The sequence below is a fragment of the Paroedura picta genome, chromosome 13, assembly GCF_049243985.1.
Source record: "Paroedura picta isolate Pp20150507F chromosome 13, Ppicta_v3.0, whole genome shotgun sequence".
NCBI classification, from domain to species: domain Eukaryota; kingdom Metazoa; phylum Chordata; class Lepidosauria; order Squamata; family Gekkonidae; genus Paroedura; species Paroedura picta.
The window spans coordinates 47,175,848-47,202,477 of record NC_135381.1 but is presented as its reverse complement, the minus strand read 5'-3'; the positions used below and the strand labels follow the sequence as shown (position 1 = coordinate 47,202,477).

The 26,630-nt window shown below is 46.5% G+C and overlaps 1 long non-coding RNA gene across 1 annotated transcript in view; it reads right to left on the bottom strand.

The window, feature by feature from the left end:
• Nucleotides 1-353: 353 nt before the first annotated feature.
• The window catches only part of LOC143822801 (uncharacterized), a 104,047-nt gene continuing 77,770 nt past the window's right edge, over nucleotides 354-26,630 (bottom strand). The window contains exon 3 of the long non-coding RNA XR_013226262.1: nucleotides 354-764. This is a non-coding gene — a long non-coding RNA (uncharacterized LOC143822801). The remainder of the gene's footprint in view (nucleotides 765-26,630) is intronic.

The window sequence follows — 26,630 nt, the reverse complement described above, 5'->3', positions numbered from 1 at the left end:
ACACATCTTCTAAAACAACGGCATCTTCATGTTCCCCTCAAGCCTGAGTGCAATTGAAAAGCATTTTAGAAGTCAGCGTGTTGTGCTGAGAGCTGTCTGTCCTCACCTGTTTGCAGTGGGTATCTCGTTAGAAAATCTAAAAGCCATGATTGCTAGGCTATGTTGGACAAAAGAGAAGCAGCATTTTAGTGTTTCTAGAGGAGGTAGCAAAAGGTACAAAGAATCATCTCTTATCATTACCACAAGCATAATGAATTTCTATCTCACAATCTTCTAAGATCTTCCAGCACCAGTGAAAATACATCACAGATGGTGTCCAAATGGCTTTTATTTTATAACAAGTGATCTTTTTAATATCCATTTATACACAACATCACAGGAAGACTGATAAGCAGTCATGGTTGTAGAATGTTTTATTCAAAAACTGGTCAGCTAGAGACAAAAATCTCGGGTGGCATTTCTGCAAAAGGCAGCTCAAGGCCTCTCTGGGGGTAGCGAATCATGTATACCAGCTATCATTCTGCTCAGCGCTATAATGTGATTCTGATTCAATGTGAAACATTCCAGAGTTCACATTTTGCATGTCGAAGATCCATCGAACATCTCTTAATAATTGAACAAAGTGTGGCCCTTAAAATATTTGTCATCTTCGATCGTTTCTGCAAATTGCTGAAAGTGATGTCTTCATCAGTCAATCCTGAATATTCTCGCATGGTTCTGTGAAACAGGGTCACGGCGCCTGTCAAACCCAAAAGGGGACATTTCTAAAATACAAACAAAATAAATTTTGAAAACCTGCTCATGATTTTGCCCCATAGTTGTCCCCTATATATACTCAAAAACACCAGAGACTCTGTTAATATGCACCTCAAACGTATTCTGCACCTGTTGGTTCATGGAGGGGCAACTCTCAGTGAATTGTACACCCTCATATTTTCTCTTGGGCTCTGTACACACATAGAATCATAGAACCAAATACTTAATGAGGGCTATCATGTCCCCTCTCAACCTCCTTTTCTCCAGGCTGAACATTCCCAAGTCCCTCAACCTATCTTCATAGGGCTTGGTCCCTTGGCCCCAGATCATCTTCGTCGCTCTCCTCTGTACCCTTTCAATTTTATCGATGTCCTTCTTGAAGTGAGGCCTCCAGAACTGCACACAGTACACCAGGTGTACATAATGGAACTATGACATCTTGTGATTTTGATGTGATGCCCCTGTTGATACAGCCCACAATGGCATTTGCCTTTGTTACTGCTGCATCACACTGCCTGCTCATGTTTAGTTTACAATCCACATTCACACCTTCTTCCTCTTTTGCCTCCATAGTGAAAAGCTGCTACAACAGTACATAATTGCATTCCCTCCCATTTTCACGGGGAGGGGCAACCTGACCACATGGGCAGGCCCTTACACCTGCCTCCTCTGCTCTCTCATTGGTCAGAAAATACTGCACGTTCATTGGCTGGGGCACTTGTCATGATGGAAGAAAGGTATGCCCTCAATACTACTCTCCACTATAGGATGTAAATGCAAAATGCAAAATGTGTCCCCAGACAGAGAAAGAGAAAGAGAGAGAGAAAGAGAGAGAGAGGGAGAGAGCACTTCTACACATCTGACTGGAAATCATTCTTCATTTCCTGAGCGCTAATAGATTGCTCGCCACTTCTGTTTGGTTAATAGGATTCTTAGGCAGGATTTAAACAACGATTGCTACAATTTATTTTCAAGACTCTGAAGTAGGATTTAACCTTTTTTCACACATGTGAATGAATTACTCCCCCCCCCTACTTCCCTGGAGTTAGCTCTTTGCATTCACCAGGGAAGAAAATGGCTTGAGAGAATGGTTCTTTCTTTGAATAATACAATTGGTACTCCTTGATGGACTCAGGGGAATAATGACACGGCCAATGCAAGATACTGAGCTCAAAAATTTGTAATGGATTGTAAAGTTACTAGGGTACCAGAAGTTGCAGCCAATGTGCTCAGGCCACACAGCTTGATCCATAATCCGGATTAGGCCAAATACCTGGCTTGGAATAGGACACTGCTTTAGGAAACGAAATTTTGATGTAGCAAGTCTAGACTCTGATAAAAACCAAACTTAAATAATCTAAATTTAAAACCTCTCACAATTAAAACTCCCACCCTGCCCAGCCATCACCCACCTGGCCTCCAAATCAGCCATTGGCTGGGAACAAATGTCCAGCCAAGAAGAAAAGGCAGGAGGAGCCTGGAGAGGAGAGGTGGGAGCCCAGATGATGCTAAGCCACTCTGGCATCAGCCATAGGCCTGGCAGAAGAGGGCTGTCTTACAGGCCCTGCTCCATCGGGGCCTGATCTCAGATGGCACCTCACCCCACCAGGCTGGAGCCAGCCAGGGCTGAACAGACCTCAGCCCTGGGCGGAGACAGGTGGATTTCTTTGGGGACAGGGATTACCAACCAATTGGCCATTGATGAAGGCAGTTCTCTCTGGAGCGAGACGGCCCCTCAGATATGCAAGACTGATAATAATCCCAAACTCGGTCAAATCTCAACACCCTTCACAGCAGAAAAGAAGCATTTTACTCGAGAAGAGAGTACTCAAAGAACTTTCCAGAGAACTTGCACAGCCCTTGTCCATCATCTTCGGGACCTCTTTAAGGACTGGAGATGTCCCGGAGGACTGGAAGAGAGCAAACATTATTCCGATCTTCAAAAAAGGGAGGAAGGATGACCCAGGAAACTACAGACCAGTGAGTCTGACCCCTGTTGTGGATAAGATAATGGAGCAGATATTAAAGGGAGCGATCTGCAAACATCTGGAGGACAATTTGGTGATCCAAGGAAGTCAGCATGGATTTGTCTCCAACAGGTCCTGCCAGACCAACCTGGTTTCTTTTTTTGACCAAGTAACAGGTTAGCTGGATCGGGGAAATTCGGTTGATGTCACTTACTTGGATTTTAGTAAAGCTTTTGACAAGGTTCCCCATGATGTTCTGATGGATAAGTTGAAGGACTGCAATCTGGATTTTCAGATAGTTAGGTGGATAGGGAATTGGTTAGAGAACCGCACTCAAAGAGTTGTTGTCTATGGTGTTTCATCAGACTGGAGAGAGGTGAGTAGCTGGGTACCTCAGGGCTCGGTGCTCGGCCCGGTACTTTTTAACATATTTATTAATGATCTAGATGAGGGGGTAGAGGGACTACTCATCAAGTTTGCAGATGACACCAAATTGGGAGGACTGGCAAATACTCCGGAAGATAGAGACAGAGTTCAACGAGATCTGAACACAATGGAAAAATGGGCAAATGAGAACAAGATGCAATTTAATAAAGGTAAGTGTAAAGTTCTGCATCTGGGTCAGAAAAATGAAAAGCATGCCTACTGGATGGGGGATACGCTTCTAGGTAACACTGTGTGTGAACGAGACCTTGGGGTACTTGTGGATTGTAAACTAAACATGAGCAGGCAGTGTGATGCAGCGGTAAAAAAGGCAAATGCCATTTTGGGCTGTATCAACAGAGGCATCACATCAAAATCCCAAGATGTCATAGTCCCATTGTATACGGCACTGGTCAGACCAAACCTGGAGTACTGTGTGCAGTTCTGGAGGCCTCACTTCAAGAAGGGCGTAGATAAAATTGAAAGGGTACAGAGGAGAGCGACGAAGATGATCTGGGGCCAAGGGACCAAGCCCTATGAAGATAGGTTGAGGGACTTGGGAATGCTCAGCCTGGAGAAAAGGAGTTTGAGAGGGGACATGATAGCCCTCTTTAAGTATTTGAAAGGTTGTCACTTGGAGGAGGGCAGGATGCTGTTTCCATTGGCTGCAGAGGAGAGGACACGCAGTAATGGGTTTAAACTACAAGTTCAACGATATAGGCTAGATATCAGGAAAAAAAATTTCACAGTCAGAATAGTTCAGCAGTGGAATAGGCTGCCTAGGGAGGTGGTGAGCGCCACTAGATGGCCTGTATGGCTCCTTCCAACTCTATGATTCTATGATTCTAAGATGAGGGAGCAAAATATCCCAGGGGCATGAAAAACCCTTACCTGTCACTACAGAAATAGCAAGATCTTAAGGAGGTTTAAAACAACAACCACCCTGCACCACTAACTGCAAAGACTCTGAGCACTCTGCCCATGTACAAAGTATATTGTCAGCACTATGTGATAATCTCATGCATCTCTGCCTCCGCACTTATGCATCATGCATATTTGTTATTAGGGGATATTGCCTAGGCTGCCAATCAAGTATAATTAAGAATATCCCCTTTTAGTAATTAAGACGCTGATTTATAGACATCTCCCCCATCCCTGATTTTGCCAGTATATTTCTGAATTCTACCCTGCAGTTTTCAGCCCTGCAACATCTCTAAACAGTAGGTCCACTCATCACACCAACAATGGCCTCTCGTAGGAGAAAGCCCCACATAATAGACCCAAGTAGGATGCTGAGTAGACCTACCTACAACGGCTGTCTTGGAACAAATAATTACGATGACATCAGCAAACCCCGCCTTATGATATCTAAAGTAGAGCCACGGGAAAATATATTTATTTATTTTTATTTATAATTGGATTTATATACCGCCGTTCGCCAAAAGGTCTCACAGCGGTTAACAATAAAATATAAATTCAAAGTAAAATCACATAAAACCCCATAAAAGGTAAAGGTAAAGGTATCCCCTGTGCAAGCACTGAGTCATGTCTGACCCTTGGGGTGACGCCCTCCAGCATTTTCATGGCAGACTCAATACGGGGTGGTTTGCCAGTGCCTTCCCCAGTCATTACCGTTTACCCCCCAGCAAGCTGGGTACTCATTTTACCGACCTCGGAAGGATGGAAGGGTGAGTCAACCTTGAGCCGGCTGCTGGGATTGAACTCCCAGCCTCATGGGCAAAGCTTTCAGACAGCTGCCTTACCACTCTGCGCCACAAGAGGCTCTTAACCCCATAAATACCCCATTATTACAATAAAAAGATGACATTCTATTCTGTAACTCTCCCCACTTTCCCCACTTGTTCAGAGAGAGGTCAGATGTTAGTTCCATAAGAGAGAGAGGAGAGAAAGACTGGCCGATGGATTAGGGATCTTGGATGGAACCCGGGCTCTGCCCTGGCCTCAACCATATGCCTGGCGGAAGAGCTCCGTCTTACAGGCCCTGCGGAAAGATGGTCGTTCCGACAGGGCCCTTAGCTCCTCTGGGAGCTCATTCCACCAGGTTGGGGCCAGGACAGACAAGGCCCTGGTGGAGGCCAGGTGAATGTCCCGGGGGCCCAGGACAATCAGTAGATTCATACCCGCAGAGCGGAGAGCCCTGTGGGGGGCATAAGCAACCAAACGGTCCCGCAGGTAAGTAGGACCCAAGCTGCATATGGCCTTAAAGGTTAATACCAACACCTTAAACTTCACCCGGAAACAGACTGGTAGCCAATGGAGATGATGGAGTACCGGCTGAATATGGGCCCTCCAAGGTATCCTAGTGAGGACCCTAGCTGCCGCATTTTGTACCAGCTGTAACTTCCCAATCAGTCAAGGGTAGGCCTGCGTAGAGCGAGTTACAGTAGTCTAGTCTGGAAGTGACCGTTGTATGGATCACAGTGGCTAGGTGTTCCAAGGACAGGTAGGGCGCTAGTAGCCGGGCCTGGCAAAGATGGAAAAAAGCTGTCTGGGCCACTTTCGTGACCTGAGCCTCCATAGACAGGGAGGCCTCAAAAGTCACTCCCAAGTTCCTGACCACGGGTGTAGAAGTTAATTGTACACAATTCAGGCATGGGAGGTGTGCTTCCTGGTCCTGCCCTCTTCTGCCCAGCCACAGGACCTCCGTCTTGGAGGGGTTGAGTTTCAGGCGACTCTGCCTGAGCCATCCAGCCACTGCTTCCAAACAGCTGGCGAATGTATCTGGGGGGGAGTCCGGCCGGCCGCCCATTAGGAGATAGAGCTGGGTGTCATCCGCATATTGGTGGCACCCTAGCCCATAACCCCGAACCAACTGGGCCAGAGGGCGCGTGTAGATGTTGAACAACGTGGGGGAAAGTACTGCCCCCTGCGGAACCCCACAGGGGAGCTCGCAGGGATCCGATAGTTCATCCCCCACTGCCACCCTCTGCATCTGGTTCCGGAGGAAGGAGGCCAGCCATTGCAGCGCAGTCCCCCTAATTCCGATCCCGGCGAGGCGGTGAACCAATAGCTCATGGTTGACCACATCAAATGCGGCCAACAGATCTAATAACACGAGAATGGCGGACCCTCCTCGATCCAGCTGGCGTCGGATATCATCCGTCAGAGCGACCAGCGCGGTCTCCACCCCATGGCCAGGACGGAAACCAGACTGGTATGGGTCGAGGGCCGAAGTTTCCTCCAAGAAAACTAGGAGCTGGTCTGCGGCGGCCCGCTCTACTACCTTCCCTAGAAACGCAAGGTGCGAGACAGGGAGGTAGCTGGCGGGGCCTGTCCAGCGATGTCCAGCGATGGTTTTTTCAGCAGAGGGCGAACCACGGCTTCCTTAAGCCCCCCGGGGAACTCTCCAGATGTCAAAAAGAAAACAGAAACAATGTCCCTCTGTTCTCTACACAGGGCAAACAGGTCAAACCTTCCGCCAAAGAATTAATGGACACAAATCTGACATCAAAAGCCACAAGACTGAAAAACCTGTAGGAGAACACTTCAACCTTCCAGGACATTCTATAAGGGACAAAAGTAGCTGTTGTATTACAAAGAATCTTCAAGAACAGGCTAGAAAGGCAGATTGCAGAAATGCAAGTTATTACAACTGTTTTGACAAAGGATTATCATTGGCTGTATCTGGTTGTGACACAGATGTAACAGAACTGATTTTTGCTATATATTCCCTGTCATGTAAGAAGATCATAGTCTGACGAAGGGTGCTTGCACTCGAAAGCTCACGCCTTGATGAAATCTTTGTTGGTCTGAAAGGTGCTACTGGACTCTGATTTTATTGTGCTACTTCAGACCAACACGGCTATTCATTTGAATCTATTCTTATGGAAGGCACCACATTTAGCCGCTTGGAATGGAACTCTATCAACCTTACAAAGAAACTTGCACAGGTACAGACTGATATTTCCTTTCTTACTAAATGCAAACACCTGGGCATTATACCTAAAGGGCTGAGGATTAGGAATCCACTGCAATCTACTTATCCTACGCAGCATGCAGAAAAGCTTTGTGCCAATTTCTCCAAGAAACTACTCAAACATCTGATCAGTGTTCTATACTGCAAACAGAAGCTGCTCAAAGAGAAACTTTCGGAACTGGACATTTCTACAAGGAATCTACCCACTTGGCAAGAATTCCACAAAAAAAGCCAAGCCATCTACTACTCTCAGTTGGATTTACTGAAAGAACAAAAGCTTTAAAAACTTTTGGGCCTACAGGTGAACATTACCAAGAACAATAACTCCTCCAACAATATTGTCAATCTGTCACAGCACAGGCTCAGTCCTGCAGACCATTCAGTTCTCACACGTGGACTATCATTCTGCCCCAGCAAATCCACAGAGATGGTTCAGTTTTGTGGCAACCTGGAGGCATTCTTCCGACGTCTACGCCTAAAGGAATTCTTTCAAAACACACGTGAACAGAACAAGCAAGAATAGACAGCTTCTACACACCATTCCATCACAGGAGCCACTGGAGAACAAGTACCATCCCTAACACAACAATGCTACAAGAAAAGAGACTCCACATGAACTCCCCCAGAGGGACACAATGCCACACTGGACCTCTACATAGATTGCTTCCGGCGCAGGGTCCAAACCGATGTGATCAACAAACAACATCGCACACAGCAGAATATCAGCTATGCTGAAAGGAAGGCCATAGAGAGCCTTAGGAGCAATCCGGATATAGCAATTAAGGAAGCTGACAAGGGAGGAGCTGTTGTCATCATGAATAGATCAGACTACATCCAGGAGGCTCAAGGACAGCTCTCCAATACCACCTTGTACAAACACCTGGACGCAGACCCCACACAGGAATACAGAAAAGAACTACACGAGATTATCAAGGAATTACCCCCATGCATTCGGGAAGAAATCCTTTCAGACACACCAAAGGTCCAGGTACCTTTTATTTTCTACCCCAGACCCACAAACCTGGCAACCCAGGATGCCCAATTGTCTCGGGCATAAACAGCATCACCACGGGGGTATCTGGCTATATGGACTCTGTTCTGAGGCCCTAGGCCATCAAGGCTCCTAGTTATGTTCGAGACATCACAGACTTCCTGAGGGAAATACAATCTTTGAACAACCTTCCAGAGAACACCATTTTAGCCACCATGGATGTGGAGTCCCTATATACCAACATCCCATACAAAGATGGATTACAAGCCATTAGGAATACAATTTCTAACAACACCATAGCTGACCCAGCCACCAAACTGTGCCAATTTGTTCTCACCCATAACCACTTCAGATTTGGTGATGACTTGTTCCTTCAGATCAATGGTACAGCCATGGGCACCCGCATGGTGCCTGAATATGCGAACATCTTCATGGCAGACCTGGAGCAACGCTTCCTGAATACTCACCCACTCACACCTCTCGTTTACCTGTGATTCATTGATGACATTTTTATTGTCTGGACACATGGTAAAGAAGCCCTGGATACTTTCCACAAGGCATACAATGACTTTCACCCCACTATCAACCTGACAATGAACCAATCTACGCAAGAAATACATTTTCTGGACACTGCTGTAAGAATAAACAATGGATGTCTAGAGACCACCTTATACCGGAAGCCTACTGACCGGCAAACGTACCTGCATGCCTCCAGCTACCATCCTGAACATACCAAACAATCCATTGTATGCAGCCAGTCCCTACGTTACAACCGCATCTGCTCCAATCCCACAGACAGAGATTCCCATCTAAATAGCGGCCACGGCTGTACCGCGGCCGCCGTTGATGCAGCGGGGGCGCCCAGGCGGCACGCCCCAGTGACGTTGGCGGCCCCCGGCACGTGCCGGGGGCGGGGGGCGGAGCGCCGGCCTTTATAAAGCCGGGCGCATGCATGGGCCCCCATTCCCGCGCCGCGCTGCTCAGGACAGTCACCCTCCCTCCCTCCCTATGTTTTACTTGTCGCAGCTGGCGGGATGCTCAGTAGGGAGCCTGTTTGGCGGGGAGACCCGTTTGCGTACGGGAATCCCCGAGGTAGTGGGTCCCCGTAAGGGACCGGCCGGGAACCGGGCGTGGCCTACCCGGCTGGGAGGCCAGGGGCCCGGGGCCAGGCGGCTGGGGGGATTGCAATGGAGGCGGACGCCCGTTGGATCCTGGCTAGTCGCTTCCCGTTATTCCCATGGCGAAAAGCGTCCCATCCTCCCGGCTGGGAGTGAGGCGAGGAGCTGGAGCGCCACGGTAATGTCGTGCAGCCGGACGGCTGACCGGGGTTCAGGCATCCCTACAGGCATCAGGCCAACCCTCCGTTCGAGGGTTATGTTAATTTATTAACATTACGTTCATGTTAATAAACGGCTGCGGCCATGTTACGCCAAGAAACTGGGGTAGCGACGTTACTGGAATAGTCGCCCCCTGCTAGTCAAATGGTCTACAACAAACCTTTTTGGAACTAAAATACCCAGCCAGGGAGGTCAAGGAACAGATTAACAAAGCCAGAAGGATACCAAGAGAAAACCTGTTAGAAGACGGACCCAAAAGAGAAAACAACAGAGCACCACTAGTGGTTACATACAGCTCTCAGCTCAGAACAGTACAACGCTTCATCAGTGACTCACAACCCCTACTGGATAATGACAGTTCTCTTTCCCAAGCACTGGGGGGTAAACCTTTTCTTTCGCACAGACAGCCCCCCAATCTCAAACAACTCCTCACCCACAACATTGAAGCATCGAATGGGAACATGCACACTGGTACTAGAGCTTGCAACAAACCCAGATGCCAACTTTGCTGCCACATTCACTCCAATGCCACAATTACTGGACCTAACAACGTCACCTACACCATCAAAGGCTTATACACCTGCTCATCTTCAAACTTGGTAAAGGTAAAGGTAAAGGTATCCCCTGTGCAAGCACCGGGTCATGTCTGACCCTTGGGGTGACGCCCTCCAGCGTTTTCATGGCAGACTCAATACAGGGTGGTTTGCCAGTGCCTTCCCCAGTCATTACCGTTGACCCCCCAGCAAGCTGGGTACTCATTTTACCGACCTCAGAAGGATGGAAGGCTGAGTCAACCTTGAGCCGGCTGCTGGGATTGAACTCCCAGCCTCATGGGCAGAGCTTCAGATAGCATGTCGCTGCCTTACCACTCTGCGCCACAAGAGGCTCTCTTCAAACTTGGTATATGCCATCAAGTGCCAACAATGTCCCTCTGTTCTCTACACAGGGCAAACAGGTCAAACCCTCCGCCAAAGAATTAATGGACACAAATCTGACATCAAAAGCCACAAGACTGAAAAACCTGTAGGAGAACACTTCAACCTTCCAGGACATTCTATAAGGGACCTGAAAGTAGCTGTTGTATTACAAAGAAACTTCAAGAACAGGCTAGAAAGGGAGACTGCAGAAATGCAAGTTATTACAACACTCAATACTTTGACATATCCTGGACTCAACAAGGACAAAGGTTTTTTTTAATCTCACTGTGCATGCTAACCTTATGTAACTTGTGTATCCACATTCCTCACAATTTATTTTAATTGGGATTAAAGGTAAAGGTAAAGGTATCCCCTGTGCAAGCACTGAGTCATGTCTGACCCTTGGGGTGACGCTCTCTAGCGTTTTCAGGGCAGCCTCAATACGGGGTGGTTTGCCAGTGCCTTCCCCAGTCATGACCGTTTACCCCCCAGCAAGCTGGGTACTCATTTTACCGACCTCGGAAGGATGGAAGGCTGAGTCAACCTTGAGCTGGCTGCTGGGATTGAACTCCCAGCCTCATGAGCAAAGCTATCAGGCGGCTGCCTTACCACTCTGCGCCACAAGAGGCTCTTTAATTGGGATTATGCGACTGTTATTACAAAACTCTATACTAGGACAGACCCGGGACTCAATAGAGGCTTTTTAAATTCATGCTAACCTTGTTCAACTCGTGTATCCATATTCCTCACTATGTATTTTATTTGTGATAATAATATGACTGTAAGGTTTGGCATTGCAATGGAACTTTGAGTTTGACTCCCTGTCCCTGGGAAGTGACCAGCAACTCCCTGGCAGGAATGTCTCACAGCTGTATGGAGCAAGCAACATATGGGGAGGTGAGAGCCTTTGATCTCCCTACCAGCAACACTTTGGTTTCTCTTTGTAAAGTACACTGAATTCTAGGGGACTGATTGGCTGTTTTGACAAAGGATTATCATTGGCTGTATCTGGTTGTGACACAGATGTAACAGAACTGATTTCTGCTATATATTCCCTGTCATGTAAGGAGTCCATAGTCTGACGAAGCTCCCGCCCTGAATCAATCTTGGTTGGTCTTAAAGGTGCCCCTGCTGGACTCTGGTTTTAAAATGAGCAGGCATTATTGTCCTTGATGAGCCCAGCATCAGAGCCAGCATCAGACAGCTTCATGGGGTCATTTCAGTGTTCTGTATTATCACAAAAGTTACGTTGCCAGAAGTTATTTTCATATTAAGCCTTCGGTTTTGTCCTTTTGCACTAAATCTTCTTGACTTTGCAAAGAAAATGTCCATGCCTGAGAAAGTCTGTGCAGTCCCAAAACTACAAAATCGATGTTGCACTCAGCAAAATGTCCAAGGGTTGCTTCCAGAAACGGAAGATTATGGAATTCATGGTGATTTGCAATCGCCAGACAAATAGTTCTCCACAAAAGCTGGAGAAATTAAGTACTTTGGGGACCTAATGCACAATCAGTACCCAAACAGGTGTGGGTTGCTTCTGAAAGCCCTTCTTATATATTGCCTGGGGATGCCTGGGGCAAAACGTTTATAGCCAGACGGTTTCCAACACCCTTAGCGATATGCCGATGGCACTTTCACGGGAATGGGTACTACCATATATGCATCAGAGTGCTGCCCCCCCTCAAGTCTCCATCCATCCCACCCCCCTGACAACCAGCCGAGTGGTAGTAGGAAGTGCATGCATGCTGCAGGGATGCCCCCAGGACACTCAGCCCGGATAATAGATGCCCTCGCCCTTTAACAGAGGCTCAACACATGGAAATAGACAGCTTTCAGGACACAGCAGTAATGCCAGCTCCCCTGGTAAATACTGCCAGATTAAGCCTCTGTGAAAAGGGCAGGAGATATTCTGCCACCCTGCTGGGTAGAGCTTTCAAGGGACACCTTCTATAACTCCACTGCTCCATGTCAAAAACTGCAGCTGCAGAATCCCTCTGCCTGCAGGCGCATCCATTTAAGTGGACACTGGACCAGATGGGTAAAAGCTTCTGCATATCAGTTCTGTGGAATGGGCACTTTGCTCTTCCTTTGTATAAGGTTTAATTAATCCTTGAAAACACTGTGGAGATGGAGATCATTCTCCCCTCAGAAGAGGAGTGTGGAAAAGAAAGCAATCTCTTTATATTTTTCTGTCCCACAGGCAGGGCTATCAAAGTAAATTTGGTCTCAAGCTCTGGAAAAGCTTTCATTATCAGAGCTGGAGCGTGGCCCAAATAGCTTGTGATTTTTCATCCTGTTTCCTTCTTACCACTTTTATACACCTTACTGAAATTATAGTTCATTGTCCTGATATTTTTCACATGCTTCTTACAGTTTGATTTACTTCTGCTTGTAAGTGGGGTCGTTTTGCAGGGCCCGCCTCTCTAAGTTGCTGGTTTACAATCATTCATGAATGGTTAAGAGCCCTTCTCTTCCCTTTGGCAGACAGGAATAACTGGTATTTCATTTTTACCCCCTTGGGGGGAAAAACTGTGCAGTCTCAGGTTATCCATTAACTTTTAAATTATTCTCCCAAGGCATTGATGGGAGAATTAAAGAGAAATTAAACTTCACTCGCTTATTTTCCGAGCGGGGAGAGGGCTGCGGGAGTGGGGAGCTGGCATTCTGCAGAACCTCAGCAAGGCAGGAATGTGCCCACCCATGAATGTGAATCCATTTAACTATATCAAAGGTCTCCATCAGAACAAATGCAGCCCAAGCAGGGAGTTGCTTTGAGCCTCCTGGAAAGGGATGTCCCTTTCTTGCCTTTTAAAAAATATGAAGGACCAATTGAGGGAAAGAGTCCATTTAACACACACACAAAAAGTATTTATAGCGATTTGGGGATTGAAAGCCAAGGTGTAGACACCACAGGCGAGAAATGGTTGCGGCTTTGAAAGTGCCAGAAACCAAAATGCTCATCTCTCATTTCTCTGCTCCAGCCTTTCTCGACCTTTCTACTCTTGAGAAAGCCCTGAGACCTTCCTCGGGCTTTAAGAAACCCTGGCAGACCAGACCTCCCTGCCAGCAGAAGTGGCATCCCCCAGGTGTGATGTGACATCACGCTCCATTAGCCCCACCCCTCCAGCACCAGAGGCAGTCCACCTGCCTAGTCCTCTGGGCCAGGAACAGGGCTGGGGCAGGCATCTGCCCCTCTGTCACCCCCGTGCAGGTAAGTTAAAATGAGAGTACTTACCTCTCTGGACTCCGGTTGCTACTATGTGCAACAAGCCTTGGCCAGCCAGGATTTTTAAGAGCAGGCCCCTCCCTTTCCCACCTCCTCCAGGCCCATCATTGGCCATATTGGAGGGGGGGGGGTCAACATAACCATAGATGGTCATATAACCCAATACATTTTATATATCTATATCTCCCATATCTCACATGCTTTATGCTCAAGGGACTTCCTCTTCCAGATTTTCAAAGATGAACCAACCCGAACCTTTGGGCCAGCTGGAACAAGGGCGGGATGGGAGCCTGTTTTGCAGTGGCAGGGAGACAGACGGAAGGAAAACTAGGGATGGGCATGAGCTGTATTTTGGTTCGTGATCTGCAGCTGAACCATGAACCCAACCATGAATGGAACTGAGCCGGAAGGCTCCTTCACAAACCAAACCAGTTTGTGGTCCGGCAAACCCCATTGAATGGGACCACTGTCCCTTTGAATCAGATCTGCATCCACCTGCTTCAGGCTGTCTTCTGCCACCCCTTTAATGTGGGAATGCAACTGACAGCCCCCAAAAACAGCCGTGTGGAGGAGAGCCCTGGCCAGCAGAAAGGAGGGGGTAAAGGGGCCCCTTGGGAATCACCTCAGCCCTTCCTTGCTGCTGGCTGCAAATTTCCCCACCGATCAATAGCCCCAGATGGGCTGATGGAGGCTTCTTCCCCTGGACTCCCTTTCCCAGCACCATTAAATGGGCCTACACAAGGCAGCCTGCAGCTGGTAGTCTTAGGCTTCCTGCCGTGGTGGTGACAGGGCCCCAGCCCCTTAGCCAGATAATTCATCGCACAAAGCCAGAACCCTCCTCTTCCTTCTCTTGCCGGAACCACAGGCCCAAGGCACAAAGGACGGCTCCCTGTGTGTATGTCAGCAGCCAGTCTCTGCTTAAAAAATAAAAATAATTTTATTGAGAAACAAGGTTTACATAGAACAAAAGGAGAGAAAGAGAGAATTCTGTTGTTCTGCATTCATTCTGCCTGTTCTTGAGGCAAGCAGGGAGGAAGTGGGCTCAAAGGAGCAGGAAGTCTCCAAATGAGCCAATCAGGATGCAGGAGGAGACTATTTGAAAAATATCCAGAAGTTCCTAATCTAAATATGCCAAATGCACATCTCTTCCAATGCCCCCTGTCCTGCAGGATATTCTTCATATGCTTTTCAACCAAGCACACCACAGACCTTGCCTATTCCAAGAAAAACTGCTCACCGATAAGGCTAGCCTCCCAGCTCCCATTCCCATTCTAAACCCTGACCCCACAATTGCACCTCTGGCTACTCAGCGCCTGGGTGCTCAGGGATGGCTCCCTACGCTTACAGACCATGGGGAGGGGGGGGGATAGCTGCTTGCTCCCCCTTCTCCCTGGTGCTACTTTTGGAATAGGAGAGAATGGAGAGCAGAATGAGATAAGCCACTTCGGACACTATTGGAGATAAATGTGGGCTATAAATATATAAAATAAATAAAGTAGCTGGACAAGGGGAGTAATCTTGCAGGAACGTGCCCTGCTTCCTGGGCCAGCACCAGTTAGAGAAGCAATGACAAACAATAATGTTTACCGCTCATCGGGGTGTTGACCATTTATATGGCGCCTGCCAACAATTCCTTGGCCATTTTACAGCACACAGAACCAGCAGAGCCCCAGGAATGCTCCTCCTGATCCACAGCAGAGCAGCAGAACAGGAATGCAGCAAGGTGAAGGGCTTCTGTCTCCCCCTTTCTTCCCCTTCTGGGGGGGGCAGGTTTCTGCCCATGCCCCATTGATGTGGTTCTGGGAACTTTCCTGGCACAGAGTGTGGGGCAGCCTGAATCTCTGGAGAAACGCTTTCCAATCAAGTGCTGAAACCTTGGTACAAAATGAGCTGGACTCCTCCAGGTCCAACTTAATTATCCGGCTGCAGAGTCTCAGAGGACTTGGTAAAAAGTGCTCCATCCATTCCCACAAAGCCAAGAGAGCCCTTTACAGCTGGGAGGGAAGCAGTTTCTGTACTGAGACCCAGTTTCGGGGGGGGGGGGAGCCTTTGTGCTAAAAGGCGGAAAACAGAGATGGCTGCACAGCAATTGAGATCCGATAACAATGCTTGAAACACAATGCGCTCTGTTTTATGGGATATTACTCAGTGCAATAAAAACATCTCTCTGACATAAAACCGTTCAGTTCACATCTCGTCACTAATTCTGCCAGTCGAAGAGCTGGATGGAAAGAGATTCTTCTGAGTTTTGTTTGAACTGAAAGCAAGGGAAGGGAAGGGAGGGGAGGGGGAGGGGGAGGGGGAGGGAAGGGAAGGGAAGGGAGGGGGAGGGAAGGGAAGGGAGGGGGAGGGAGGGAAGGGAAGGGAAGGAGGGGGGGGAGGGAATGGAAGGGAAGGGAAGGGAGGGGAGGGGAGGGAAGGGAAGGGGGCCGTGTCTGAGCTGGAGAAGTTCTTAAACAAACAGGGTCAACTTGGAATTGGAATTCTTCTGAAAAACTTCTGAAGGGCCTGGAAGTGAATATTGCCTGTGATATCTGTTACCAATGTCTGGCCTAGTTATTCTTTTTAAACCCAAGACTACTTTTGCTTTTGCAGATTCCATATGGTCTTAGCTTGACCTCACTAACAGGATGGTTGTTTAGGTCACATGCTCAGGAAATAACCTTGTGTTCAGCCAGGGGGGAAGTGCAATAAATATAGAAATGGTAGCAGAAGAAGAGAAGAGCTAGTTTTTACTATCCCGCTTTTTACTACCCAAAGAGGCTAACAAACACCTCTCCCCACAACAGACTCCTTTGAGGCAAGTAGGACTGAGAGAGCACTAAAGAAATTGTTCTGGGAGAACAGCTTCTAACAGGACTGTGACTGCCTCAAGGCCACCCACCTGGCTGCATGTGGAGAAGTGGAGAATCAAACCCAGTCTCTAGAAATTTCTAAAGCTGGAGAACCCACCACCTGCTGAGGAATCCTGTTCCACTAAGAAACGCTCTGTCAGGAAGAAGCTTGGAAATTTTTAATCCAATCGTCTTACCTTTCCTCTGCCCACAACACCCTGTGAGGGAGGGGAGGCTGAGAGAGCCCTGATATCACTGCTTGGTCAGAACAGCTTTATCAGCGCTGTGGCAAGCTCAAGGTCACCCAGCTGGCTGCAGGTGGAGGAGCGGGGAATCAAACCCACTCGCCAGATTAGAAGTCCGCATTCCTAATCACTACACCAAGCTGGCAACACTTTCCTTCTAATCATCATGCAACTAGGAGGCATGGGCCAGGTTGATATGTGATGGCATAACCCCATCGTCCACTAGGGAAAAGGGGTACCCACCCACGGCCATCATTGTCACAAGCTTGCCGTTTGTGGCTTTTGTGCTGCGGCCATCTCCCCTCTAGGTGATACCCCCACAAGCATCTCCGCTGGCCACAGGGCAGCTCTCCATTCTGCCAGCTGCTGCCTGCGCAAGCACCCCAGAGCCAGCCTGTCCCTCCACCTGATGCAGCAGTGCCTAGTTGTGCCTCTTCAGGGGGCTCTGCCGGCCACTCACCAAGAAATGACTATGGACTTTTTATCGACTGACCCCCATGGCTCTCTGCTTCCCCCTTTAAACTTTAAATGGAACACCCAGAATGCTCCAAAATGCATTTCAGGCATTTCAGAGGGCTAAGTTTCAGCCATTTAAATTAATGGCACTTCCCATTTACGACCATTTTAGGCCATTTTGTGCTTGAAACAAGCCATTTTCAGGTCAATTTCAGCCCAAAGTGGGCTGAAATGCACATGCCTTTTCTCAGACACTCAGCAGGGCCTCAAGACATCTTCATAATTAAATTACAAGGAATCTGTGTCTTTGAAGAGAATCCTTTTTATTGTGACTACTTGCCTACATTCACAATCCCTGTGGCAATCCTTCCGTTAGATTCTGCGACACCTTTGAGAACAAGCAGAGCGTCAGGAGATCAGTTGTTGTAGTCAAGGCTCCCTTTGTGAGAAAGGTAGGAACGGAGATCTCTGCGTATCCTTTATGGGAGTCAGAAGGGGGCATTCAACACGGGCACAGCAGGCTGAAAGAGCAGCCTTGTTTGCAAGCAATAGATTTCCTCCTTTGACCTGCATTTCCAGTAGACGGGCCTGTTTAATTGCTTATGAAGACCGTCACATGAAGAGAATAAGACAGCAAAAATTATAGGGAACCTTTAGGAATAATTTCAAGGAGGGGGATGTGCAGCACTCATTCCTGGAAGATGTACAATACGAATGAAGGAGGCTGTGCAGAAGGTTGTGGTCACTTTTCTTCTCCCTCCCCCACCCTGGGAGATGTCAGCATCAGCCAATTTGATCAGCTAAACAGCATTATGGTATCATTCTTCTCACTCTTACCTTTTGCGCAGGGGGAATTCAGCCCGGGTGCTCGTCTGGCTGCGGGGCTCAAGCCTGCTTCCAGATGACATAGGCTCTGGCCCAGATCTGGGCTGGGGCCAGCCTGACTCAGCCCCCCCCCCCCGTTGTCCCACAGTAACGTTGATCCATGTGACAATCACCTCTAGACTGGGTGTCTGTAACTTGCTTTATGTGGGCCTATCCCTGCTCCAGAAACTACAACTGGTCCAGAACACAGCAGCCAGAGTTCTCACAGCAACATCATGGAGGTCCCATATCCAGCCTGTGCTCCAACAGCTGCACTGGTTACCAGTTGAATCCCAGATCAAGCTTAAGGTCTGAGTAATTACCTTTAAGGCTATCCGCGGTCTGGTTACAGGATACCTGATGAAATGCCTCTCTGCCTACACCCCTCAAGGAGCATTACACTTGGCCAATTACGAAGAGCTGGTGATCCCTGGCCCCAAGGAAGAACATCTGGGCTCAACCAGGGCCAGGTTGTTCCCTGTCCTGGCCTCCAATTGGTAGAATGATTTCCCAGAGGGGATCTAGACCCAGATGGGGGCAGCACAGTTCTGTAGGGCCTGCAAAATAGAGCACTTCTGCCAAGCATTTGGTTGATGCCAATGAAACCAACAATAGTTATGGGGGCTCCAGAATCCCCCCCCTGATTTGACCACTCTGTAGGGCTATGATCATAGAATCATAGAGTTGGAAGGGATTTCCAGGATCATCTAGTCCAAGCCCCTGCACAATTCAGGAATCACAACTACCTGCCCACCCACAGTGGCCCAATTTCATAGCCAAGTGATCCCCCTACCTAAAATCTCCAGATTTCATTCTGGCCTGAAGAGAATTTACCTACCATCCCATTGTGGCAATCATAAAATCATAGAGTTGGAAGGGGCTATACAGGCCATCTAGTACAACCCCCTGCTCAACGCAGGATTAGCCCTAAGCATCCTAAAGCATCCAAGAAAAGTGTGCATCCAACCTTTGCTTGAAGACTGCCAGTGAGGGGGAGCTCACCACCTCCTTAGGCAGCCTATTCCACTGCTGAACTACTCTGACTGTGAAAAAATGTTTCCTGATATCTAGCCTATATCGTTGTACTTGAAGTTTAAACCCATTACTGCATGTCCTCTCCTCTGCAGCCAACAGAAACAGCATCCTGCCCTCCTCCAAGTGACAACCTTTCAAATACTTAAAGAGGGCTATCATGTCCCCTCTCAACCTCCTTTTCTCCAGGCTGAACATTCCCAAGTCCCTCAACCTATCTTCGTAGGGCTTGGTCCCTTGGCCCCAGATCATCTTCATCGCTCTCCTCTGTACCCTTTCAATTTTATCTACATCCTTCTTGAAGTGAGGCCTCCAGAACTGCACAAAGTACTCCAGGTGTGGTCTGACAAGTGCCGTATACAATAGGACTATGACATCCTGTGATTTTGATGTGATGCCTCTGTTGATACAGCCCAAAATGGCATCTGCCTTTTTTACCACTGCATCACACTGCCTGCTCATGTTTAGTTTAAAATCCACAAGTACCCCAAGGTCTCGTTCACACACAGTGTTACCTAGAAGCGTATCCCCCATCCAGTAGGCATGCTTTTCATTTTTCTATTAATTTTTCTATTCATTTTTTTATTAAATTGCATCTTGTTCTCATTTGCCCATTTTTCCATTGTGTTCAGATCTCGTTGAACTCTGTCTCTATCTTCTGGAGTATTTGCCAGTCCTCCCAATTTGGTATCATCTGCAAACTTGATGAGTAGTCCCTCCACCCCCTCATCTAGATCATTAATCAATATGTTAAAAAGTACCGGGCCGAGCACCGAGCCCTGAGGTACCCCGCTACTCACCTCTCTCCAGTCTGATGAAACATCATTGACAACAACTCTTTGAGTGCGGTTCTCTAACCAATTCCCTATCCACCTAACTATCTGAAAATCCAGATTGCAGTCCTTCAACTTATCCATCAGAACATCATGGGGAACCTTGTCAAAAGCTTTACTAAAATCCAAGTAAATGACATCAACCGAATTTCCCCAATCCAGCAAACCTGTTACTTGGTCAATAAAGGAAACTAGGTTGGTCTGGCAGGACCTGTTGGAGACAAATCCATGCTGACTTCCTTGGATCACCAAATTGCCCTCCAGATGTTTGCAGATCGCTCCCTTTAATATCTGCTCCATTATCTTCCCCACAACAGAGGTCAGACTCACTGGTCTGTAGTTTCCTGGGTCATCCGGTTGATGTCGGTTGATGTCGGTTGAATTCGGTTGAATTCAGCCAAGCACTTTGTCTTGGAAAGGGAACTGGCCACTCTCTTTCAACACCAAATCTAATCCAAGATTTGGTCTTTGTCTTTTCCCTTACCGCTATCCCCAGGCACAAGCAATCATCCAGGATTTGCCAGAAATGGGCCATCAGCCCTTCTAGACAGGAAATATTTCTTCATATTCCCAGCAGCTAGTTTCTTTGTCTCAGCAACCCGTTTCTTTGTTGGGACATGGCCACAATCGTTACTGGCCATCAAACTCTTTGTCCAAGCCCTGGACCAGATAGGATCAGCCCCCTATCACCTCAGGTCACAAATTTCCTTTAAATATTGGGCTCCCACAGCCACAAAGGGCAGCCAGTTTCCAGGTTACAGAAACTCTGTCCAACGCTCATCTTGGTCCCTTGTCCGTCGCCCCAAATTGCTTCGCTGGACCTCCAGAATTCTGCCCCACCCAGAAGACAGGTAGATATCACTTCCAATCAACCCTTTATAGGTTCCTCCCCTATAAGCATTTCCTTGTGTGCTAGTGGCTAGGAATGTACATTTCTATGCTAGAGTGTGCATCTGTTGTCTTTTGTCTAACTAGTGTGTGTTAATAAAATCCTTTCATGTTTAGATCATTGTCTGCAATTGCTAGCTTATAAGAAAAAGGAAGCCATGAAAAATAATTGGTCACGTCTTATACAAGCTGTTAAATCCAAAGATTCAGCCTCATTTTGGCGTTTGACATCATGCTCCCAAAGAAAGGGATCATCTATAATGGAGTGTCACATCTCCCCTGAAGCCTGGGAGACTCATTATCAGGAACTCTATATGGATTCTCCAGGTGATAGAGGATGCCCTAATCAATCTATAGAAAATCTACCAGCATGGGCACCAGTGACTGAGGCAGAGATAAAGAGCCTAATAGCACAGCTAAGATCAGGGAAAGCTCCAGGGGAAGACCTAATTCCTGCAGAGGCTATAAAAAACAACCTGGACTTTTGGGTTCCTATTTTGGCCTCGCTTTTTACTTGCATTGATACCCACGGACTTATTCCTAAGGACTGGGGACTTGCAATTATTGTCCCAATATATAAAAAAGGGAAGAAAAATGATCCTGCAAATTACAGACCCATTAGCCTTCTCAATATTATCAGCAAATTATATGCAAGACATTTGCAATCCAAACTTCGAGACTGGCTAGAACAGGAAAACATACTTGCAGAGGAGCAAGCGGGTTTCAGAGAGGGCAGATCTACTATCGGCCAATGCCTGGTATTGCACCATCTTATCGAAAAACATCTCTCCTGCAATATTTCTCCCCTTTATGCTGCTTTTATAGACTTTAAAGCTGCTTTTGACTCCATCTCATGAACCAAACTTTGGGGGAAAATGGAGAACTCCTCACTTGATCGCCGTCTCCTTTACTTAATACGCACACTGCATAAGGAAACTTCCCTTAAAGTACGATGCAACCCCGAAGGTCATCTCTCCAGAGATATTAAAACCCAAAAAGGTGTTAAACAAGGATGCATCTTGGCCCCACTTCTTTTTAACTTCTGTATCAATAATATGGTGAGCCAGCTCTGTAACATTAATTTCTACCCCCAAAAAATTGCTGGAAGACATCTTTCAACCCTGCTCTTTCAACCCTGCTCTACGCAGATGATGCAGTAATTTTATCCAAAACAGCCCTGAAAGCTTTAATACTATACTGTAAAATGGACCATTTAGAACTAAATTACCAGAAAACCAAAATTATGTCATTTGCTAAAAACCTAAGAGACATTCCTGGATCATTGATGGGCACAGAATTGAACTGGTCTGTCATTTCAAATACTTAGGGGTGGTCTTTCAGACCTCTGGTAGCTGGAAAGCCCATGGGGACTATGTGGCCAACAACGCACAGAAAAGTGCAAATGCCATTCTTAAGTTTTTTAAATCAAAAGGTGGACAATATATACCTGCAGCACTCAAATTATTTGAAGCCAAGGCAGTGTCACAACTATTATGTGGCACACAGTTGGGCCCCCCCTCAAACGTGGCCCCCTTAGAGAGGGTTCAATCAAAAATTTTAAGATCTGCTCTTCAAGTGCCAAAGTGTGTCCTCAATGTTACTCTGAGACTTGAGACAGGTTTCATGAAGATGGAGGCTAGAGTAGGGCTGACTGCTTTCAATTACTGGCTTAGACTGTCCTTTTTCCCTCGTGGCCTTGCCCCACTAACAACTGAGGATGGCTATCAATCATCTTGGCAACGAAACATCAGAACTAAAATCACACTCTTGGGGTTCTCTCCTGAGTTCCTACTGAGTATGGGATATGATCAGGCCAAAGAAGTTGTTAAGCAGAGATTGACCGACATAGAACGCCAACAGGACCTAGCTAATAACCCATCTTTCATTATTAGTGAACCCAATAGATATTCATCTTACCCTATGACATATCTGGTCAAGCTTGAAGTACCTAGCCATAGGAGGGCCTTCACTTTGGCACGCTGTGATGCCTTCCCTTCGGCAGTATTAGAAGGAAGATATAGGAAAATACCCTATACCGAAAGGAAATGCACCTGTGGCTCTGGGCATGTAGAAACCATGGAACATGTTCTCTTTCAGTGTTGATTCTATAATGAGATTCGAACTAGTCTAATTCTTCTGCTGCTAGGCAGATTCCCAGGGCGCTCAGGAGAATTTTACATTTCTCTGCTGCTTGCAGATATAGAAAATAATACAGCTTATAGAGATGCCAAGTTCTGCACAGCAGTGATCAAAATTCGTAATAGAATGGTCTGTTCTAAGTGAACCGGACAGCTATGTTTATCTACCTTATTCTATTTTCTATTGTTATCTTTTAAGATGTTTTAATTCCTGGTTTTAATGGATGTTTCTGTATCATCTTATGCTGGTTTATGACCGTAATAAAACTAACTAACTAACTAACTAACTAACTAACTAACCAACTAACTAACATTGTCTGCCTTGGTTCTATCTCAGTGACATAATTACCCAGTAAACTGTGCAAAACAAGGTCCCACATTACGCCACGCTGCCTCTTGCTGGCTCTACTAGCTGATTCCCCACAACTAAATTTAGACACGTGTCCTTACAGACACGCATTTGGCGTAACAGTTCCACTGAGAAACCGCTCTAACTGTCAGGAACTTCTTCCGGATATTTAGATGGAATTACTTTTGAATTAATTTCATGCCATTCGTTCTGCTCTGTCCCTCTGGGGCAACAGAAAACAACTCTGCTCCATCTTCTATATGATAGTCCTTCAGTGTTTGAATATGGTTATCATATCGCCTCTTAATTGTCTTCTCTCCAGGCTAAACAGACCAAGATCCCTCAACCTTTCCTCATATGTCTTGGTCTCCAAACCCCTCACCATCTTCGCAGCCCTCCTCTGGATTCACTCCAGTTTCTCTACATCTTTCTTCAGCTATGGTGCCCAAAACTGAACACAGGACTCCAAGTGAGGCCAAACCAGAGCAAAGTGAAGCAGTGGCATTAGCTCACATGATCTGGACACTATTGTTCTTTTAATACAACCTAAAATCCTGTATGCCTTTTTAGCCACCGAGCCACACTGCTGACTCGTGTTCAGTGTCTGGTCTACTAAGACCCCCAGATCCTTTTCACACGTACTACTGCCAAGACAAGACTCCCCCAACCCTTAGTGATGCAATTGATTTTTCCTACCTAAGTGAAGAACTTTACATTTATCACTACTGAAATTCATTTTATTCATTTGAGCCCAGTTTCCCAGCCTGTCAAGATCATCTTGTATTCTGACTCTGTCTTCGGTTGGGTTTGCTACCCCTCCCAGTTTAGTGTCATCTGGAAATCTGATAAGAACCCCCTCTATTCCTTCATCCAAATCATTTACAAGTATGTTGAACAACACAGGCCCCAGGACAGATCCTTGGGGAACTCCACTTGTCACTCCTTTCCAAGAAGATGACAAACCACTTACAAGTGAGGATTGACTGTTTGATAATTAGTGAGTATTTACATGTATAATATTCCCTAGAATAGAGCGGACAAAGGTCCACCCACTTTTAAATGAGACGTGTCTCAATGTCATCAAGTAGTTCATATAGACAGTCCCTCAGCCTCAGCGTTCCATGGAGGGCTCAGAGCTGCTCAGTGGCTGCGGCAACCCCGAAACTCATAGCCACTGAGCAGCTCAGAGCCCTCCATGGAACGCTGAGGCTGAGGGACTGTCTATATGAACTACTTGATGACATTGAGACACGGCTCATTTAAAAGTGGGTGGACCTTTGTCCGCTCTATTCTAGGGAATATTACACATATGATATGATAATGTTTATTGTATGTAGCCAAAGGCCATCACAAAGCGCAATTAAAAAAGTAGGATACAGATGCAAACAAAACAAAATTTCTCCAATATTACATACATAAAACATGGGCTACTGAGTCACAGTAAGATTTTAAAAAATTAATGTGCCAAGGTGGAGACTCCTGTACAAATGCTTTGGCTCAAATCTTCGTTGTGGCCAGAATATTACACATGTAAATACTCACTAACGTGTTGTCAAAATTTGTTTTAGATAAAACCACTGAGGAAGAAGGAAACGGTGAAAATGGGCTATTGAGAAAAAATGGTGTTTATCTGGAACCCGTTTTGGTTTGATGTATGTTTTCATGCCTATAACTATGATATCACAGATATGAATATTATATCTACTGAATACTAATTATTGAAGTGAGATATATATATATACACACACACACACACACACACACACATACATACCTACATACACACACACACACACACACACACACACACCAATAAATTGGAACAATTATAAACAAAAACAGATTACTATTTTGATAGCCAACCAGTATAATTTTTCTGTTTGGGGTATTAAGACGGCAGGGAGAGGCCCCCTAACTGTCCCATTAATCAAACAAGGTCATCTGGTGGAAGCACAAAAGAGGGCCGTTTTGGTGACAGCCCCCCCCCCCCCCCCCGTTATACAGCCATCTCCCCAGGGAAGTGTGCCTAGCCTGTCCCTCTCAATCTTTAGGAGGCAGTTGGAAATAGTTTTTTTAGGAATGCATTGGATTAATTCACAGGCTGTCCTAATCTGGAATTTTAAATTTTAGCTTTTTAATGGATTTTATCTATATTGTAAGCTTGTGTTCTGTTATTTGGTCAATCCTGCTGAAGAAAGTCATGAAACAGGCTTTGTTATCCTGGAATCCTGTTCAGCATGCATGATAGCGAATTTCTCCTTTGGGTTCCAAGGACTGGACAATAAACAGGACTTTTTTCATTTACATATTATTGTATACATCTTGTACACACAAACTTTTTTTTTTGCTGTTGTAGTATTAAATAAATGTCATTTTACAGCGTTCTGCTTGACTGAGGTCTTGTGAAGAGGTGGTCATTTCTCAAAGAGTGATGAGCTGCAATTGTTTCCCTCTGGCCTCTCCCCACCATCACCATCACCACCACCCCATTCCCCTTCTTGAGAACCAGATAAATTTGGCTCTAAAATCGAGGTCTATTAGGCCAGTCCGTTCCCAGAGTTATCCATGGTCCTGCAGATCAGCCTGGATTGATCCTTGTTCCCACATAGTTCTGTACTCAGAATTCTTTTATTTATTTTTATATTTATATTCTGTCTTTCCCTGAGGGGCTAGGACAGATCACATCACACAGGATATTCATTCAGTAAATAAGATAACATTTAGAATTTTGAAAGTATAACCATTAAAAACTTATTTGCATAAAAGACATCCCCTTTTCCCAGGAGGTGGAGAGCACATAATATATAACTTGATGGTTGATTAGATAGATTTGGGGCAGGGAGGCCAGCAGGTTTGCTGTTAATTCAAGGCCTCAGCCATAGGGTCCTACAGGGCCTGCTGCATGGTTAAGGTCCCGCAGGGCCCTGATCTCATCTGACCGAGCATGCCACCACCTGCAGCTGGGTACAAAAGAAGCCCTGAACCTGACCGAGACTAGTTTAACCATCACTTGCAAATTGACTCCATGACCAACTGCCTTTTGCAATTCCTGTCCCTTCTCAGAAGGTTTAGTCATGACTCATAGCCAAAACAAGCCAGAAAGGAAAGAACACGATTCACAAGGAGGGCTCATCCCCCACTCAAAGAGGTGCTTAGACTATTTTCAAAAGTGTTGTCCAAAACCAGCAGGGAGTTCTGCAGTGATCAACATATCCACTCTCCCCTTCCCCGCACAGGTAGCAATGCTGAAATCTATAAAATAATGAAAAATCCCCAGTTAGGAATGGTTGAGGGTGAACTCCAGCTCACAATGCCTCGAAAAAAGCCCTGACAGCTTAATAGATCTAAACGAATGAGCTACACGAGGAGAGCCATCCACTGTGGGAACCATAAATAAGTGATTATGAAATAACAAACCAGGACTCCCTAAGTGCCAA